Below are 19,284 nucleotides of genomic sequence, written 5' to 3' on the forward strand. Positions count from 1 at the left end.
CAATCTGAGGATATTAGACAGTGCCTAATCCCAGGACTCAGGAGGCAGAGGTAGGTAGATCTCTATGAGTTTAAGGCCAGCCTGGTCTACAGAGTGAGTTCCAGGACAGCCAGAGAAACCCTATCTTGAAAAAGAAATACAAACAAACAAACAAACAAACAAACAAAAAACAGAACAAAACAAAAGTCTTCTAGCATATGAAGTCAGGTTTTTTTTTCTTTCTTTGATGGCCACAAATGATACTGAAGGAAATATCCACGTAAAATACATTGCAATGATTATAGTGTTACTAGGATCCACTCTTGAGATGGGAGTTATGCTATAGTGAAACACCTTCTGAACAATAGCTCAAGATTATAAACAATTGCCACAAAGGTATATGAAATCTCTAGGTGAAGCCTAGTAATGCTTAGTGAAGCAGTTTTCATAAAAGGAGTACAGCACCAACAGAAAACTCATTATCAAATTGTAATTCCAATTTAACAAAGTACATGGCAAATCTAGCATATCTCTCTCTCTCTCTCTCTCTCTCTCTCTCTCTCTGTGTGTGTGTGTGTGTGTGTGTGTGTGTGTGTGTGTTTATGTGTGCATGTGTTAACATGTGAACATGTTAATGCATGTTTTCACATATGGAAAGAGAAAAATGTGGTCAGCATTTGAGAAGAAACCAGGAAAGATTTGCAGACTCATTTATTACCCTGATCATTTTCCATTGCCCAAGAAATTCTCATTCTCTAGAAATTTATATGTGAAAGGCAGTTTTAAAATGACTTCTATCCTCTCTTGTCTCTAGATAAAAGTGGATTTATAATTCACCATCTCTGCGGCCCTCGACTAGATACTTAAGCCTCAAATGTCCCCACCTGTGGAAGGGAGTGATGCTATCTTTAACAAGACATATGTGAGGATTTCATTAGGCACTAAAATGTCACATGTTATAGCCTATGTCAGAGATGACATACAATAATAAGTTGAAGGTGCTTAAAGACATGCCAGCACCTTTTCTTGCTTAATGCATTGGCTCAAACCATAGAATTTGTCTTCTGTTGAGTTGGTCCTGCTTCACAGTTATGTGGCCATCTGTTTTAGTATTTTCTTCTAGAGAAAAATCTACATTTTGGTTCTGGTGGCAAACAACAATGAAAATTTTTGACTATTTATTGAAGAGTCTCCTTTTTTAAAGCTGTTTTAATTTATTATAATTTTCCAAAGATTTTTTCCCTAATTAATTATAACAATAGTACATATACTGGAACAACAGCAAAAAAGCATCTTGTAAATTAAGACCCAATGCAGGTGAGCACATTCTGTCCCTAAGAGAGAGACAGTTCTCTACTTCCTCCTGTCCATAGGCACTGGACTCAGTGAGCTCTCTACTGTGGTGTCATAGATAAGGCAGCTTTGGTGTGACCCTGCCCATCAGGGTCAGGGTAAGGTGATGTAGCTTGAAACTCCAGCAGTCAGTTTTGCTGTCTTTCAAGATCAAGAAGAAAAGAAGTCAGACCTATGGCTCTTCAGGAACAAGGTCTGTTTGTTTTTTCCTCCCTTAACTCTTTGCTTCCCCCCTCTTCCTTTCTTCTACCCTCCCCTTCTCCTTTTTCCCTCCCCTTCTCTCCTCCTCCCTCCCCTGCCTTCCTTTTTTCTTTTCTTTATTCTCTCCTTTTAATCCCTTTGATTCTCTTCATGTTATTGTCTCCTTGACTTTGATGTGTCAGCTTCATTTCCCATCCTTACCTAGTGTCTGTTGTGTGGTCATATTGGCGGTGATTTAGCAGCAGTTTTTCTCAGTCTCTCAAACTCTAAACTAGCTCTTTTATTTCTGATACCTACACCCATTTGACTATAATATTGTGGTTTGGGTTTAAATTCTCAAGACAATCTCTTTTATTCTGTTGGAGGATGGAGACTGTGTCAGCTGTTCGTTCGTTCCTGATCCTTGGTAGTTTGAGTGGGAAAAGTGCTTGCCATTATTATATCTCTACAGTATAACTCCTATTCATTGGCAAATGTGGCTAACATTATCATCTGAAAAAAATGTGAATGACAATTCTTTCACAGGACAGTGGAGGGATCACATAACATAATATGCATGAGATCATCATAGGCTGAAGTGTGGAGTATGGGAGTAGGAAAGGACAACCAGAGTTGGACTACTGATTCTGAGCAATTGGATGCATTTAGCAACTAATACTTTTGAGGTTAGAGCTGGTTCCTTTAAAAATCCAATTGAAAAACCCAAGTTGAAACACTCTCACTCCAAGCATGCTCTTGACCAGAAGACTTGACGAACAGAAACCACTGGATTTAAATTATTAGAAAACAAAACCAGTTTGAATTACTATGAACTGTAATGGAGAAGGATGGAGCTGTTTTATCTTCCCAAATGTTGAACTATTTAATATATCACCAGATCTTGACATTTACAGTGTATCACCTTTTTTATTACAAAGGGCAAAATGACTTAGAAATATTGCAAAAAGGTGAAAGTGGCTGATCCTTTGTGAGCAAACATACTCTATGGCTGATCTCTTACCTTTGACTAATTATTACCTGAACTACTTTTTAATCTAGCCAGTGCATTTAATGTGTGGTTTGCATAAAAAAGAACTCAACTTTTACTTTGCAAATGCAGTCTGGGGAGGATTGTCTAAGTGTGCAGTGTATCATATCAAAACCATTCTCTTTTTCACACAGTGTTCTTTTTTACGAAGTTCTGGACTAAATTTCTATCCAATATGGCTTATTTTTAATGGTCTCTATTGACACCATAAAATATAAATTAGAAAATGGCTACTGACTCATTCCTGCTCCTACAATGTTGTTAATGAGACAGGATTTGACATTTTCGTCACAGTCTCCCCAGGCACGCAGAGCATCCTGGCACAGTCTAACTTAGCTGTTACCCGAGGCAATATGACTGCTGATGCCATTTTTGGCGTAAAATATCAGGTGAGAGTGTAAGCTACATACAAAAGTTTTAATGAGTTTTCACTTCAGAGTCTTTTCTGACATCTTCTATGAATGCTTTTAATACCGATATTTTATGTTATCATCATGTCTTTGGGTGGGCCATTTGAGAGATTTATCTATCAATGAAGTATCTGCTAATTCTTCAAGCTAAAATTCAAGGAATGTAGTCATGACATCTTCCTGGATTCTCAAGATGTTTTATGCTTAAATGAACAATCAGTTTTAATAATCTAAGCTCTTCAGGGATTTGAGAGCCTACTAAACACATGATGAACTATCAAATCATAGTAATAGTATTGTATGCCTCTATTCTCCTCCTCATCACAAAAATCCAAGATGTCTGTTATATAAGCTGTTATTAGAGCAACTCATGTGATGAAGAGTACAGAGGAGCCACGTACTAGGTTAGAAACACAAATCAAGATCTACTGTTAGGCCACATCACAGACAGCTTCTTAACTCTGTCCTAGACAGAACTGTAGGAAAATGTAACCTGATTAAGGCTATAGAATATGGTCTCAAAGTTCCAATCCACATTCTAACATTTAGAAATTTAAACAATGGAAGAATGTAATCTTCTGCTTTAGAACAATCACTTTGGCTGCACATATAAACTAGATAAGAGAAGCAAGGTCAGGTGATAAAGAGAATGATTTCAGACTGGTTTGGTATCATCTAAGCAAGAGCAAGAAGGAGGAGGAGGAGGAGGAGAAGAAGGAAGAAGAAGAAGAAGAAGAAGAAGAAGAAGAAGAAGAAGAAGAAGAAGAAGAAGAAGAAGAAGAAGAAGAAGAAGTCAGGATCTCATTTAGTAACACTGGGTTAGATGAAGGTAGACAGATTCATCAGGTATTTAATAGGCATTTTTTTTATGAGTTCTTTCCTTTTTAATTAGAATTTGCTGTTTTATACAAACTAAGGGTTTCATTGTATTTCATACATAATATAATATATGTTGATCATTTTCAACCCCCTATTATTATAAAAAGTTAATTTCAGACATACTAAAGAGTAGGAGGGATGACATCTCTTTTTAAATTTTCTTATTTTATTTTAGAGAATAAAGAAACTGAAAAAGATTTTGAGCTGACTTGTTAGGAATCATTTGCAGTTCATGATAGTAGTTTAGAGAAGGGCAAAGCATCATAGAAAGACAGGAGTGAGCCACTTTGACAGAGTGTGTGTTCCCAGGGTGAAGACACGATGTGCTGATAGCTTGGTTCTAGAAAGGAATGAAGGAAGTAGGGCTGTCAAGAGGGACCCACTATGTATGGGTCAGATGTATTATTGACTAGGAGAGGGAGTGCAGGAAAGAATTTTTTTTGTGTGTGTGTGTGAGTTAAATTAAAAAGCATCCTTTTGGCATATGCTTTTTAGGATACTTCAGAACCTTCCAAAAGAGTTTTCAAGCAGGTGAGTGGCTGTTCATATTCAGAGATATGAAGATCTAGATTGTGAATATGTTTATGGATGTGAATGAGGCTGAATACTCTTTGAGGGGTAGGCGGAAGATAAAGGGATAGAGAAGGAATGAAAGAAAGAGACAGAAAAACAGACGGACTTCACCATTTGCACACTGGATGGATGAAGGGAGTCAACGCTATGGAGACAGACAGTAGAGCTCACAAAGCAGGAACAGTGAAAGGACAAGAACAGTGGTCAGGTTTTTTTTTTCCCTCTTGTCTCTGAACAGCATTGATACTTTCCTATTTCCACATTAATTGTTGTTGATCACATCCCTTCCAGGAGAGTCTTTTGATAATTAATTCACAGGCATCCCCATAACCAGACATTCTGGTTTCCCCAGGAAAACAGAACCAATCAGGAATGAACAGACACGTAGAAAGTCATTGCTTCTCCAAAGGAGCCTCTGTGTGTGTGTGTGTGTGTGTGTGTGTGTGTGTGTGTGTGTGTGTGTTTCTTTTTTTTCAATTAGAAACTGCTAATATGTTGCAACACCAGAAGTATAGAAGGCAAAGTTCTAGAAATAACTTTTCTCTATCTTTCATACTTTAGAAAAAATACATATGCTAGGATTGTGGCCCCAAAGGTAATCTCTTTTGTCACTACTTCCTAATCAGTTCCTCTCCTCCTTTCTGGACCTTTATCAGAAACCGTTTCCAGCTAATTCTTCACATGAGCTAATTATGATGGTCCAGTCCTTAAAATAATAAGGTGCAAAGATCTAACATCGTCTCACATTAGAATTCTGTAATTTCAACTTCTTAGGCATTTTGAAAACTAAAAATAATGGAGAGGGAGTTTCTATTTTCCCCTTTCAAACTGTCTTTCCCACGTGATGCAGTAATAGTCCTGCTCTACTCATGTCTACGGTCTGCTTGTCTGTTGCCAACAGCAGGGTTGCTGGAACTGAGGTGAACGGTTTGTAAAATAATTATGTTGATTTAATATTATCTTGTGAAGCATACTGAGAATTAGAGATAATGGTAAAATGTGACTTCTGGGTATATGTATGAAGACATCTCTAGAACGTTAGTGTTAGATGCTAGAGGGAGGTGGTTACCTTACCTTTGTGAGCAGATACCATCCAGTCTATTTAGGGCCTGACTAGGAAAAAAATTGCAGAGTCAGAGTGCATTCATTCTTCTTGAGTTGGGATATCCATATTCTTCTGTCATTGGATGTAGATGCCTCTCGTCCTTGGGCCTTTCACTTTGATTTAGGCCTTGGCTCCACTGGCCATGGGGACTTTGGATTTTCATAGAAACATCAGCCCTGGCTTTCTGGACAGCTTATCAAGGCCCTTTCTGTCCCAACCACTACTTCAGCCACTCCTGCTTACAAAATCACTTTCTATGTGTCTACTTTTCTCATGTTTCTGCTTCTCTGGGGAACATGGACCAATAAAATGAAAAAACTATCCTATTGTGGAGATTCCTGGGAATTAAGGACATTCATTTTCCCACTGTGGATCTTGGATGCAGTTTTTAATTTAGCTTTCAAAACTCTAAGAAAAACACAACAATTAGCAAATGCAGCAAAGTAGAAGAATCTCAAAATGATGGTTTTAAGTGAAGCGATATAGTCAAAAAGAGCATGGTTTATGTGATTGTATTTTATAAGATTTTAGAAAATACATGTTTAGCTGTAGGAACAGACAGCATTCCAATGGTTACCTTGAGCTAAGAGTTGGGAGGGTTTTTAGGGAGGATCCTCAATAAGAGATGGCACAAAGGGACTTTAGAGGGCAAGGGATGTGGTCATTATCTAGATTGTGGAATAACTGGTTTTGAATATTAAAACTAATCAAGTTCAAATTTAATATAAAATCTTGTTTTAATTGTATTTCAACAGAATTTAAAAAGAATTGTGACTCAAGAAGAAAAAAAAAATCCTTAATTACCTTCCAGTTTTCATTGTCTATTTTAGAGGTGAGGGGACCAAGGGCAATGGATCTCTAGGGCTACTTGTGGAGCAGGCATTGGAGCCAACTGGTTAGTGTACCCATGACCAGTTTCCAGCTTTGTCAGGGATGTCTGCACCTACCCAGAACCTGACCAGGCTTCCCTGCAATGCTAACATGGTTACTGGCTGAAGACAAAGTATGAGAGAACAATGGACCAAGCAAAGCACCGTGTTTCCCACTCAGTTGCTCTCAAGTGAGGACATAGGAAAAACTTCACCAAGCAGTGTATACTTTTAGAAATTCTGCCCTAACATGGAACATCGAAATTTTGGTTTTCAAGAAAACACAATTTTAGTTGTCAAAAATAATGATGTATTCACAGAACATGGTTATATGTGAAATGAGACATCTACTACAGCATCTCAGATTCAACAGTCCTTGAATTTTTGGATGTCTTTTCTTCTTTTTTCTTTTCCTCTTTTGTTTTTTGAGATAGTATTTCATTATTTAGTGCAAGCTGGTCTGGAGCTCACTATGTAGCCCATGTGAGCCTCAAACTCAGGATCCTCCTACATTAGTCTCCAGAGGGCTGGGATTATAGGTGTATTCTACCAGGTCTGACTCCCGTTACATTTTTAATGACTTAGGTTGTGATAGTGACTAAACACCTCATCTGAATTACCATAAACTCTGCATTAATAGACACTACTTACAAAGTCTCCTTCACTTTGTCTGTTTGTAATTATTCGTGTGTGTTGGGGGGGTACGCTTGTACACATGTGAGCATGCATGCTCCATGCATGTTGTGTAACATGTCCTGTAGGACAGCCTGTCCTGCAGCAGCAGCTCTATCCTTCCACCTTCATATGGGTTCCAGGGGTTGAACTCAGGTAGGCAGGCATGTGCTTTTGCCTGCTAAGTCTTCCCAACACCCTTGTCTCCCACTGACTTCAAACGTTGAAGCTCCATGCTGCTCCTGCACTTTTTCTAGAATATATGTAAAAGACAGTTTGTTGTCTACATTTGAAGCATTCAGCCAGCAATGGGACAAAATTTAAGGAACACGATTAATACTGCTTTTGACAAATTCTGAGTACCATCATACCAATGGAGAAAAGCCGTTTTATTGAGACAAAGAGTGAAAATAATGTTTAGAGTGTGAATAGAAAAAAGAGACAGGGTTTTATTGTTTCATATTTTGAGCTACCTATTATGACTTTATAGAAAATATAGATATTGTTTTTATGTATCAGTACTCCCCCACCCCCCTTTTTAGCTTAACAAACCATTGTTACCATTTGGCCCAAATATACACAATTCACTTTCCTTAGAAATACTCTGCAGTGAGAGTTTCTCTGCCTGGCCCAGGGTCAGGACAAATCTCTCTCACCCGCCAGTCCCGCAGCTGCTCAGACCCAACCAAGTAAACACACAAAGACTTATATTGCTTATAAACTGTATGGCTGTGGCAGGCTTCTTGCTAACTGTTCTTATATCTTAAATCAACCCATTTCTATTAATCTATAAGTTGCCACGTGGCTCATGGCTTACCAGTATCTTAACATCTTCTCATGGCTGTGGCTGGCAGCGTCTCTCTGCCTCAGCCTTCCACTTCCCAGAATTCTCCTCTCTGCTTGTCCTGCCTATAATTCCTGCCTGGCTACTGGCCAATCAGTGTTTTATTTATTAACCAATCAGAGCAACACATTTAACATACAGAGCATCCCACAGCAATAATCAGTCACTCTCTTTTTCACACATAGATTTATTTTTGAACCTTTGATCTCATTATTCATATTCACCATGATGTCATATACTAATATGGTCAGAAGTGCATCATTCCTGCTTCTAGAGAGAAGGCATCATGTAATAACAGAACCAGAAGGTAGCCCAGTGAATGTAGCTTAGATACCACCTCCAGCACTCTGTGCTACAGACTGAGAAATCGGAGTCCACAGCCTCTCTTAATGGAAGAAGATCAAAGTGACACTGTGGAGTTTGTGAGTGGCATCTGAAAAGTGACAGTAATTTGGCCTGCACAATTTTGTTCCCTTGGTGTGGGTTTGTATCAGCTTTCTCCTATTGTTTTAATTAATTCCCACCATCTTGGAGGCTTAAACAATGAAAATATATTAGAATTGTATAGGTCAGAGTTCTAGTATGGGTCTCACTGGGCTAAATGTGGCAACAGACCAGATTTTTCTTGAAAGACTAGGGGTGGGCCCATATCCCTGCCCCCCTCCTTCCGTATTCTCAAACAGCAATGTTGTGTGTTTCTGTAACCTCTCTTTGGCTCCTCATAGACAGCTGGTTCTCAACCTTCCTCATTCTGCGGCCCTTTAATACAGTTCCTCATGTTGTGATGACCCCTAACAATGAAATTTTCATTGCTACTTCATAATTGTAATTTTGCTACTGTTGTGAATCATAATGTAAATATCTAATATTTCCTATTGTCTTAGGGGACCCCTGTGAAAAGGTCATCTGCCTCGCAAATGGGTCATGACCCACAGGTTGAGAACCACTGCCCTAGACTCAATATTATTTTCTAATCTTTTATAAATCCATGTGATAGGGTTGGACATAACTGCAAAGCCAGGACAGTCTCCAAATCTCAAGTTCTTAGTCATACATAGCCATCTATATGCAAGGTAAGGACATGCATTCACAAATCTCAAAGATCACTATCTGGGCATCTTGGGAAGCCATTGTTCTAAGTACCATAATATCTTACCATGAGTAAGATATTGGAGCCTTCAGGGAATGAGATAAAGATACAGAAAGAGGCTGAAGGGGTGTGTTTTAGGGAGCTGTCTGCTGGTGTGATTTTCAGGAAGGGTAATCTAGAAAAGGAAATCATCAGCAGACAGAACAGCAGGTGTGAAAGCAACACTCTCAAGTTACTGACATGCCCACCTTGCTCACAGAGCAATCCTTTCTGTTCACTCAGTCATCAAATCAACCAGCTCTCTCCTGGGCCTGCCTGACCGGTTTCTCTATCAGGGTGGCAGATGGATCCCCATCATTAAGTACTTGACATTTTGAAGCATTGGAGTGAAGTGGTTGAAAATCATAGCAAGAAAATAAGTTGATGGTTTGTAAACCCAGAGCTTCTTGCCTAAAGTCTATCCAGAATGCATGAGAGAATAATAGCAAACAACACACATACTATAAAGATTGCCTTTGGGAGGAAATGTTTTTTTTTCCCCTTGGAAAAATACAGCTATGATATATGTACATCAAATGAAGGGAAAGATTTAGATTTAGTTTGTAAACTAGCACAGTAAAGTTCATTTTTCAGAAAACATAAGCGATGAGGAAAAGGCAGATTATGCTTAGAAATCTCAAAAAAAAAACCTGTGTGTCATCTCTCTTTTGTTCTAATTAAATGTCTTTAATATCCAACACAGTCCTTTTAAACTGCATTTTTTAGTGAAATTGATTTTAATAAATGAGCTGGGTAAGATTAATATTCATTTTAATTTAACAGCCAGCTACAAGTATAGCTGGAGGCCATGGTCTTAAAATTAATTACCGTTTGAAATGTATAACTCAAGCTGTCAAATCAGTCATGGCTGATGGAGCTGAGGTCCGGACCAGGGAGACAAGTGAATGTCTAGGGAAATCCTTTAAACGCAAATGTGCGCAGATTGGAGAGTTTTCTGACCACTGATATCTGTAAAGGAACACTTGGTTCTACATACAGTGAATATCTGAGCTGTCTGTATTGTCTATATAGGGAGGTGATCAGTCCTCCTTCTCTAAGTCAATTCACACGTAAGTGTGAATTAAGATGGCATTGGCCTGGCTTGAGTGTGTTCTTCCTTGAATCTCCCTGAAAGGGAAGGTTGCAGGAGGGGGTGGAATGTGAGCTCAAGGAAGAAAATGCTCACTCCAATCCACCCATGCCAGTCGCACAGTAGGGTGGCACAGATGGAACTCTTCGAGACTTGACTCCACAGCTTTGTTTTCTCCATCAGCTCATACTGACTACCTGAGCCTTGAGACCTTTTCTTTTTCTGCTTTTTTTTTCTTTGTTTCTTCTCAAATTGAACTGTCAGTTGAGAAGATCAAGGAAGCTGAGTCTCTTAAAACCTTGACCTTGACATGTGTCTAGGACACCATGATGCAACTCAGATCCACAAATCAGAAACGCCTTTAGCTACTGAATCTTCTTGCTCTCCCAGAGGCATGGTCATTAGGGTGTCTGGTCTGTTAACTTCACTCCTGAGTTAGAATCTCCTCTGGGAACACAGGGCATGTGGCATGTAGTGGGGTAGTGTGGTTGTAGTTGAGTTCAAACTGTGCCTGCCATGTCAACATGCATGCAGTGCCCCTCTGATTCCTGAGGCTTATCAAGCATTTGTGGTGTAGATGTGAGCTCTCATATATTTGTCCTTATTTTAAAATAACCTCTTAAATAATATGGATCAGGTATGAAATGAGAGGATAAAAGGAGTTATTCATACAAGATTGTGAAGCAGGAAAAAGCTCCTGTTTGGTGAAGAATGAAGATGGTAGGAATCAGCAGGAAATGATTTTGATAAAATGGTAAGTGCAGAGCTTTGTGATTTTTTATTTGGTAAACAGGTATATAACAATGGTATTCATAGTGTATTTGTTATAGTTACACATGAGTTATCTTTATGGCAAATATAGAATGATTTTGAAAATTCCCTTTCAGGAGTACTTCAAATGCAGGCTAATATTACGTTGAAAAAAATATTCACTCTAAAATATCACTATAGAAACCCACTATATTACATTATGGCTCCTACATTGGAAAAATGGCTGAAGTACCCAACTTCTGAGGTGACATCCTCAGCCTTCAATATGGTGCTTATAAATATTTATAATTATTACAAATAATTTATATTCATATATAAATTCGTATTTATAATATGAATTGATATCATAATAATGCTTATAAACAAGATTGAAAGTTAGGAACATGACATATTTGTAATTATGGAAAACCAGGAAGAATCTAAACACAGCTAAAATATTAAGTGTTTGATGGGTGAGTTATCTCTTATTATTGGTTTATTCTCTGAATCATCTTACCCTGGTTTTACAATTAGGAAAACAAATAAATAGTCATTGAGAAGCAGAAGAATTTACAAGTGCTTTCAAGGAAACAATAGAAAACCCATATCTCTTGGTCAGACACCCTCACTGCTGAGAGTTAATTCTGTTGTCTTCTGATTGAAGCTTCATGAACTGGGTATTGACCACAGCCTCGAGAATTATCTTGGCAAAGGGGAAAGTATTTGAGAAGTTAAGATCTTTGAGATGAATCATGACGAATAAAGGAATATCAGAGTTTCACAAAAGACATATGCTTTATGCATTAAAATATAGCATGGTTTCCTTGTGACCTAAAATACATGATAATGAAGCATCTTATATGAAACACGAATGCATCTTAATACATTTGCTGCCCTTTCAAAATTTTTTTTAAAGTAAGGTTGACTTTGTCTGAAAATAGGTCATCCAAAACTAGAAATCATTGATGAAATACCAGCTATGGTTAAAACTGAAAGTCTGAGGTTTGAGTATCCACATCAGTGAGCAATGATTTAGGTTGTATATGTTCCTAAAAATCTAACATTTTAGTTCTCTAATACTGATTTTTAATATTTTTTTCAGAGAAGATTTAGATTTATAGCATATTACCTGAAAGTACAGAGACTTTCCATTCTCTGATGCACATCTCCAAAGCACAGCCCTTCTAAATGTCAGCATTCTCTTCTAGAGGTTTATACTGGTAACAATTGACAAGCCCACATTGATTGACACATCATCACCACACACAATCTATCTGTAGTTTACAGGAGGATCTGCTTTGAGGATTGAGCATATTATGAGTTTTGAAATATAAATAATGACATGTATCAATCATCAAGCAAGGAGAAGGGGAGTGTTTCACTAGCATACAAAACCTCCTGTTCTCTGTCCATTGATCTGATCTGTTCCTCCTCAGATTATTCTTAGCAGTTGCTGTTCTTTTCACTATCTCCATAGTGTTTTGTTTGTTTACTCTGCTTCCTGGCATTCTGGCTGAGATAAAATGTGTTATCTCCATAGGTTTGACTTTTCAGAATGTGATAGAATTGCAACCACACAGTGTGTAGACTCTTCAGACTGGTTATTCATTTTTACTCTAGGCTTATTTTCCTTTGAGTCATTTTGTGTTTTGATAAGTCACTTATCAGCACTGAATGATAACCATTGTCTGGATGGAGCACTGTTGTTACCCACCCACCCATCCAAGAGCAGAGCACATTGCGTGCTTCTAGGCTGGCAATGTAAAGACATGAAACATTTATGTGATTTGAAGAGGGCAAGAGCAAAAGTTCCAGCCACTTGAATAAAGTTACTGTAAATATCTGTGCACGGTTTCATGTAGAGACAGCTTTTCAGGTTATTTGGGTACCTGCCAATGTGCTAGCAAACTTTTCTTTCCTGTGACAAATACATGAGCAACTTCAGTGGGGAAAGACTGATTTTAGCTCACAGATTCCAATGCTGGGCAGTATGCTGCAGCAGTGTATACCAACTCCAAGAAACCAGGAAGCTGAACAAAGATAGGGAGGGACGAGGATGAGAACCATCTATCCAAGACACTCTGCCAAGTTAAGTAGTTCCTCCCACTAGAATCACATTCTAGAGTTTCCACCCCATCCCAGTGGTCACCTCAAACTTTGAACCCATCCACTGAATAAACCATCAATTATATCAGAATACCCAGGAACCAATAGTCTCTGGGAGACACATTTCCAACAAACTCGAAGCTTGCTTTGCTAATCTTCCAGTTGTTTTCCCATCCAGTCAAGAAGGCATTTGGGGTCAGCCGTCACAACCAAGAAGCACAGTCCATAGATGGTTCTGGAAGCAACTACCAGATACAGATGAAGCTCAGAGGTAGAATAATTACCTACATGGTAAAAGAAAGAAGAAGGAGGTGGGGGAGGGGATGCCAGTCTACCTTCTGAGGTGGCTGTGTGTTTTGTGTCCCCACAACCAATGAATGAGGGGTCCTCTTATTTTTATATTCTTGTCAGGATTGGGTGGAGTCATGTTTGGAGCTTGTGACATCGCAATGGAAATGACGGACATGTCACTCTTATTATGTGCTCCTCCTGGTGTGTGATGTGGAACAACTTGTTTGTGCATTTCCCATCGGTATGACCTCTCTGGACAGTTGACAATTCATCTCTTTTGACAGTTTTTTAATGGTATTGTTTTTTTTATTTTTTCTTTACTAAGAAATTTTCTACTCATTCCACAGACCACCCACAGATCCCCCTCCTCCCTCCTCGCAACCCCCAGCCCTCTTTCCCAAGCCACGCTGCATCCCCACATCCCCAAAATCAGTTGAGTTTTGAGACCCCTTTGTCTATTTTGCATACGCGTTCTGTATTGGTGTTTGGTTTGCTTATATTCTTATCCAAGTCTATAGCCTATTTTCTCATTTGCTTAACTGTGTGCTTCACACAAAATATTTTAGTTTTAGTGAATGCCAGCTGACCAGTTATTTCTTTCTTGGTTCACACTTTTCGTATTCTGTCTGAAAACTCATGTCTGGGCAGGCGTAAAGTTTCCGCACAGGGTATTTTCTACAAGTCCTCTACAGTCTTGTCTTTTACATTTAGGACTATGGCATATTGAGTTCACCTTTGGCAACAGGGTAAGTCTGACTCCGGATTCTTTCTCCTCTGCCCCATACCCTGCCCTAGTCTTTGGTTTTGCTTGGTATGTGGCTGTCTAGCTAGTCCAATATTGTTTGGTAAAATGTCTATTTTCTCCATTGCACTGTCTGTGCTTCTTTGTGAAAGATCAGTTGGCTATATTTATAGATGTCTATTTCTGGGATATCTATTATTACACTGATGAAATAATCTATTCTTTTGAAAATATTATAATGATGTGAAGTGATTCACGCTATCAAACTCATGGGAACTAGTGTTTGTGTTTCACTAAAATTTTCTAAAATACAATTGAAGTTTTTGTAGAACTTTTTTTTTTGTTTTTGTTTCTTGAGACATGGTTTCTCTGTAGACCAGGCTGGCCTCAAATTCACAAAGATCCACCTGCCTTTACCTCCTGAGTGCTGGTATTAAAGGCATGCACTACTGCCGCCCAGGCTAGAATACGTTTTTTTTTTAACGTTAAAATCGGTACTGGTGTTTTTGAGAATTTAAAATGAGAAAGATTCACAAAAATATTTTCTCAGTAACAATTTTGTTTTAGTGCAATCTCTTTGTGTACAGGTATTTTTTGTTTGCTTTAATTATGTGTATTTATTTATATATTGTGTGTAAAGTGCATGGCATGCTTATGGAGGTCAGTGGACTACTTGCTGGAGTTAGTTCTCTCCTTGTACCAAACAGGTCTCAGGGATCATTCTTGGGGTGTCAGGCTTGGCAGCAGGTACCCTTATCTATTGAGTTATCTTATTGGCTATGTAAAAAGTTTTTAAGTCACATAATTCTATGAAGACAGTATTCAATGGATTCTTAGGATAATAGTAGGTTATAGTCTTGTGTGTTTTGTTTCAAATCATCTTCTCATAATTCTGTGATGAAGAGAGATGAAGAAATATTGCTGTGGTAGAATAGTCTCCCCAATACTTTCTGGAGTTCTGTTAAAAAGAAAACTCAGTTAAGGAATAGATTAAGAAATTGGCAGATAAATATCATATTAAGACATTATTATGCTTCTTTCATCTTTTGCTGTCCTAGTATCTTCTGTTTTTTGACAAAAAAAATTTAAAACATTATTTAAGTTTAAGCCTAATTTCCTGGGTTTATTTTGATAAGACTTTTGAGAATATTGTATCCTGAAATATGAGAGAATCTTTGGTCAGCTAGAGGTGATAAATCCTTAAAGGCTGATTCACAGTAGCCAAATTACCAGATGCAACTTTGTGAATCTTGCCTACTCTTTAACTCACTGTATAAGTTACACTTCATATAGGAGTTTGTCAGCTAAGACACTCCCTTTGAGTGAATAGATGTACCCTGGTGACCTATTTCTAGTATGTAAAGAGAAAACGATCTTGGAAGCAGTGAAATTAAAGCAATGGAAACTGAATTTTAATAGGTACTTCTTTCAAGGATATTTTGCCTTTTGACCCTCCAGGGGATTTCCTATTATAATAATCAGATGTGTAGCCTAAATATCTTCCACAAGAATTCTGTGCCTTTCTCTAGGTTGATTAATGCAATGCATTAATCAGTTTCAGTTTCCAATATTTTGGTAGACTTATGACTAGTTTCTTGATTTGTTATGCTTTAGTTCTGCTAAAAGAAACATGTTGGGAAACTCTAAATATAATAACATGACACCTTACATTGAATTCCGATATTTTGCATTGATTCTTACTTTATTCAAGTTCAGAGTTTGCTATACATCTAGGTACCTAAGGCAAGCCTTCTGATTACATAGCAAGTCTTTTTTTTTTTCCTGGAGCTGAGGACCAAACCTAGGGCCTTGTGCTTGCTAGGCAAGAGCTCTACCACTGAGCTAAATCTCTAACCCCTACATAGCAAGTCTTACAAATGGATGGCTTACAGATCTTAATAGTTTAGTATTTCTGCATCTCTCCTAATATGTTGTGCCTGTTTCTGTCATAAAAAATTCTTTTTAATGGTTTGATTTCTGTTATGAAGTTATGGTTCATGGTCTGAATGATGATGTAAATCTTTTATTCAACTTTTAGTCCACAAATAACCATCAAAAAGTAAAAAGCAGATATCATGCTGAGGGAGTCTTTTCTCCCTGCTGTCATCTTTTTCAACTCTACCACATTTCTTTCATGGTATTTTGATGAAAATGAATGTGTGTGCCTTTCAGTTACAAATTAACATGTCAGCACATTGGCTGCAGGCAGGCTGTAATTCTGAGAAAATGGAAACAATGAACTTGGTATTCAAGTTATGTGCTGCTCCAAAATGTTTAGTAAGTGCAGTGTATTGTTCATGAGCCCATTATTTCAGAATTACACCAAAATTGTAAGTACAAGAAAATAGCGAAGGAGCCAGCATTAGGAATTCAAATTGTGGTGGATCTTGCCAACATTTTACTTTGTTTTGGGGTGACATGTGGCTATAATAGTGGCTTGATTCTTTTGCATATGTCTACTAAATAAACATATTTCACCTTCAATCTCTACCAGTGGTGATGGTGGTGGTATGTGTAGAGGGTACTCTTGGTGCTTATCTTCTAAAAAGAAGTAATTCAGTCAAAAGAGACAGAGATGGTTTGAGCAAAAGTTTCCTCAGCAAGGCTAAGCAAAGCAAATATTCTGAAGAGAGATGGGCATGATCTTCCCCAAGGTGGGGAGCAGCCTAGTTGGTTCTGGGTTGCCAAATAAAAAAAAAGATTTTAGGAATATTTCTGAAGCATGTGATAAGGTGATATAAGGTGACCCCTTTTCCATGCCAAATCATAGTGAATCTGATCTCCCTTTTAGAATGTTTCTTTCCAGGTCCCCACAAAAGGGAGTCCTGTCAAAACACACTGCAAGTGATATTTATAATGACATCCAGTCTTTGAGAATAGAGACCCTTAGTCAGCACTTGTGGGAAAATGCCCTGAGGGCTTCATTTTTGGTACAGTGGAAACAACTTAACAATGAAGGAGATATCCTGAACATAGAAGAGGCTTCTGACCAGCAGAAGGCACAGTTACCAAGATGCAGATGTGTTTCCCCCAGTTACCTTGTATCTAATGCCTCTCCTACTTGCTGTTGTTTTCCCCACAAGGACCGGAAACCCTAGCATTTTTGACTCCAATATTTATTTCTACTGTAACATTTGCCCATATCCATTTTGCTTGCAGTAATGAATGGTATCTCTTCTAAATGTGTAAGACATGCTTGTATGAACCATCTAGCCTCCACATTGCTCACACAGATACAAGCATACACACACATGCAAACACACATATACATTCACACTCACATTCTTCTCCCACAGAGATAGTTTAAAACAACAACAACAGCAGCAGCAAGAACCTGGCTTGTTTGTATACATTATATTGAATTTATTTGTATTAATGCCAATGAAGCAATGGAACATTTATCACAAATTCAGCACATTTTATAGCTATAAGGAAATGAGACAACTGACGTTTTTTGGTAAAGGGTAAAACATCTGGAGAATCTACACTTACTCAACACATATTAAAAGATTAAATGTAAATTTCAATTGGCAATAGGTGTATATATTACATGTGACCTGATTCTTCGGGTGAGTCTGAAGAGCCTTTGGAACATTTACTGACACCTTCAAATATTAAGGAGATGTTAATGGTTCTGTCCAATGGAAAACTCTGACAACCTCTTAAAGACTCAATCATTCTTATGTCATGATGTCCCTTGATGTTGGAAGGATGTGTTCTCAGGCATCCTTGGAGAGTGACATAGGGAGGCACATGATTTGCTTCCAATACAGATCTCAGTGCATTGGAACAGGCTTCATGATCACATGCTCTGCAAATGGACATCCACCTTAAGCAGGAACACAGAGGGCTTTTATTTTTGAGTGTTCACTTTGCTTTATGCCTTGATTTTACATCCAACTCTGAGCTTCAATTACAGAGCACAGCAGTACCACTTACACCAAACCCCCCATTACTTTGTTTGCTGAGGTATAAAATTACGCTCATTTGGTATCAGCACAAGACCAACCTAACCTCCACTGGTACTGCAGAAAGAAAATGATTAGTTCCTTTAATTTAAGGGTGTTAAATACCTCCCATAGGACGGACTCTATAATGAAGTGATAACAGATCATTAAATAGTTATGACAACTAGATTCTGCTGGAATTACTACCAAGACCAGATAAATGTAGTAATCAGAAACTGATGATAAAATTAGATGTATAAACGCCTCTACTAGTCTTCCCCTCAGTTCTCCTGGATCCATGCTCAAATAACCCTTATATTTAGGGGTTGTGTACAATATAATGTACACAAACAAGCAGGTTCTAGCTGCTGCTGCTGTTGTTTTAAACTATCTCTGTGGGAGAAGAGTGTGAGTGTATATGTGTGTTTGCATGTGTGTGTATGCATGTGTCTGTGCGAGCAATGTGGAGGCTAGATGTCAAACTCAGATGTCAATTCCTGGGAACCATCCAGCTTATTATTATTATTTTTTTTTTGAGAGAGAAAATCTCATTGGAACTTGATCTTAAAATCTGTGCTAAGCTAGATGACCCTTGACCCTTGACCCCAGAACTCCTCCTGTCATCTGTCTTTTTGGCACTAGGGTTGTAAGCAGGCGTCACCACACTCGCTAGACATTTTATGTGGGTGCTGGGAATTGAACTCAGGTCCCCATGCTTGCATGGTGAGGACTTTAGTGAATTGAGCTATCTTTCCAATTACCACAGTCTTTTTTTTTTGTTTGTTTGTTTTTTTTTTTTGTTTTTTGTTTTTTGTTTTTTTTTGAGACAGGGTTTCTCTGTGTAGCTTTGCACCTTTCCTGAAACTCACTCTATAGCCCAGGCTGGTCTCAAACTCACAGAGATCCACCTGCCTCTGCTTCCCAAGTGCTGGGATTAGAGGCATGTGCCACCACTGCCCAGTGCCAATGTCATTTTTTAACAGAAAAATGTTTCTTGATGATTATAAATAATTTTATATAAGCCATCAACATATATCACTTGCCTTTGGGAAGCCCAGGGTGTTAAAATACATTGGAACTCATGTGAAAGTTAAATAATTAACTATTAGAATACAAATATCTCAGACAAAACTGCAGGAGACTGATATCATTACATGTATAGAAGGGAGAAAGACATTTAATAAATATTAGCACAATTATGAAGTTACTCAAAATATGTGTTCATCTTCAACATGGAGGACATGTATTCAAAACCAATATTGAACTATCCAAACCAAACATTTCCATTTCTATAGAATGTGGAACATGTTAGCTCTG

At 38.1% G+C, this 19,284-nt stretch overlaps 1 protein-coding gene across 6 annotated transcripts in view; it reads left to right on the top strand.

Annotated features, from left to right (window-relative positions):
• Trpm3 (transient receptor potential cation channel subfamily M member 3) overlaps positions 1-19,284 on the top strand; it is an 848,188-nt gene that overhangs the window by 112,281 nt on the left and 716,623 nt on the right. The window lies entirely within an intron of this gene.

This window comes from Peromyscus maniculatus, chromosome 1 (assembly GCF_049852395.1).
Source record: "Peromyscus maniculatus bairdii isolate BWxNUB_F1_BW_parent chromosome 1, HU_Pman_BW_mat_3.1, whole genome shotgun sequence".
Classification (NCBI taxonomy): domain Eukaryota; kingdom Metazoa; phylum Chordata; class Mammalia; order Rodentia; family Cricetidae; genus Peromyscus; species Peromyscus maniculatus.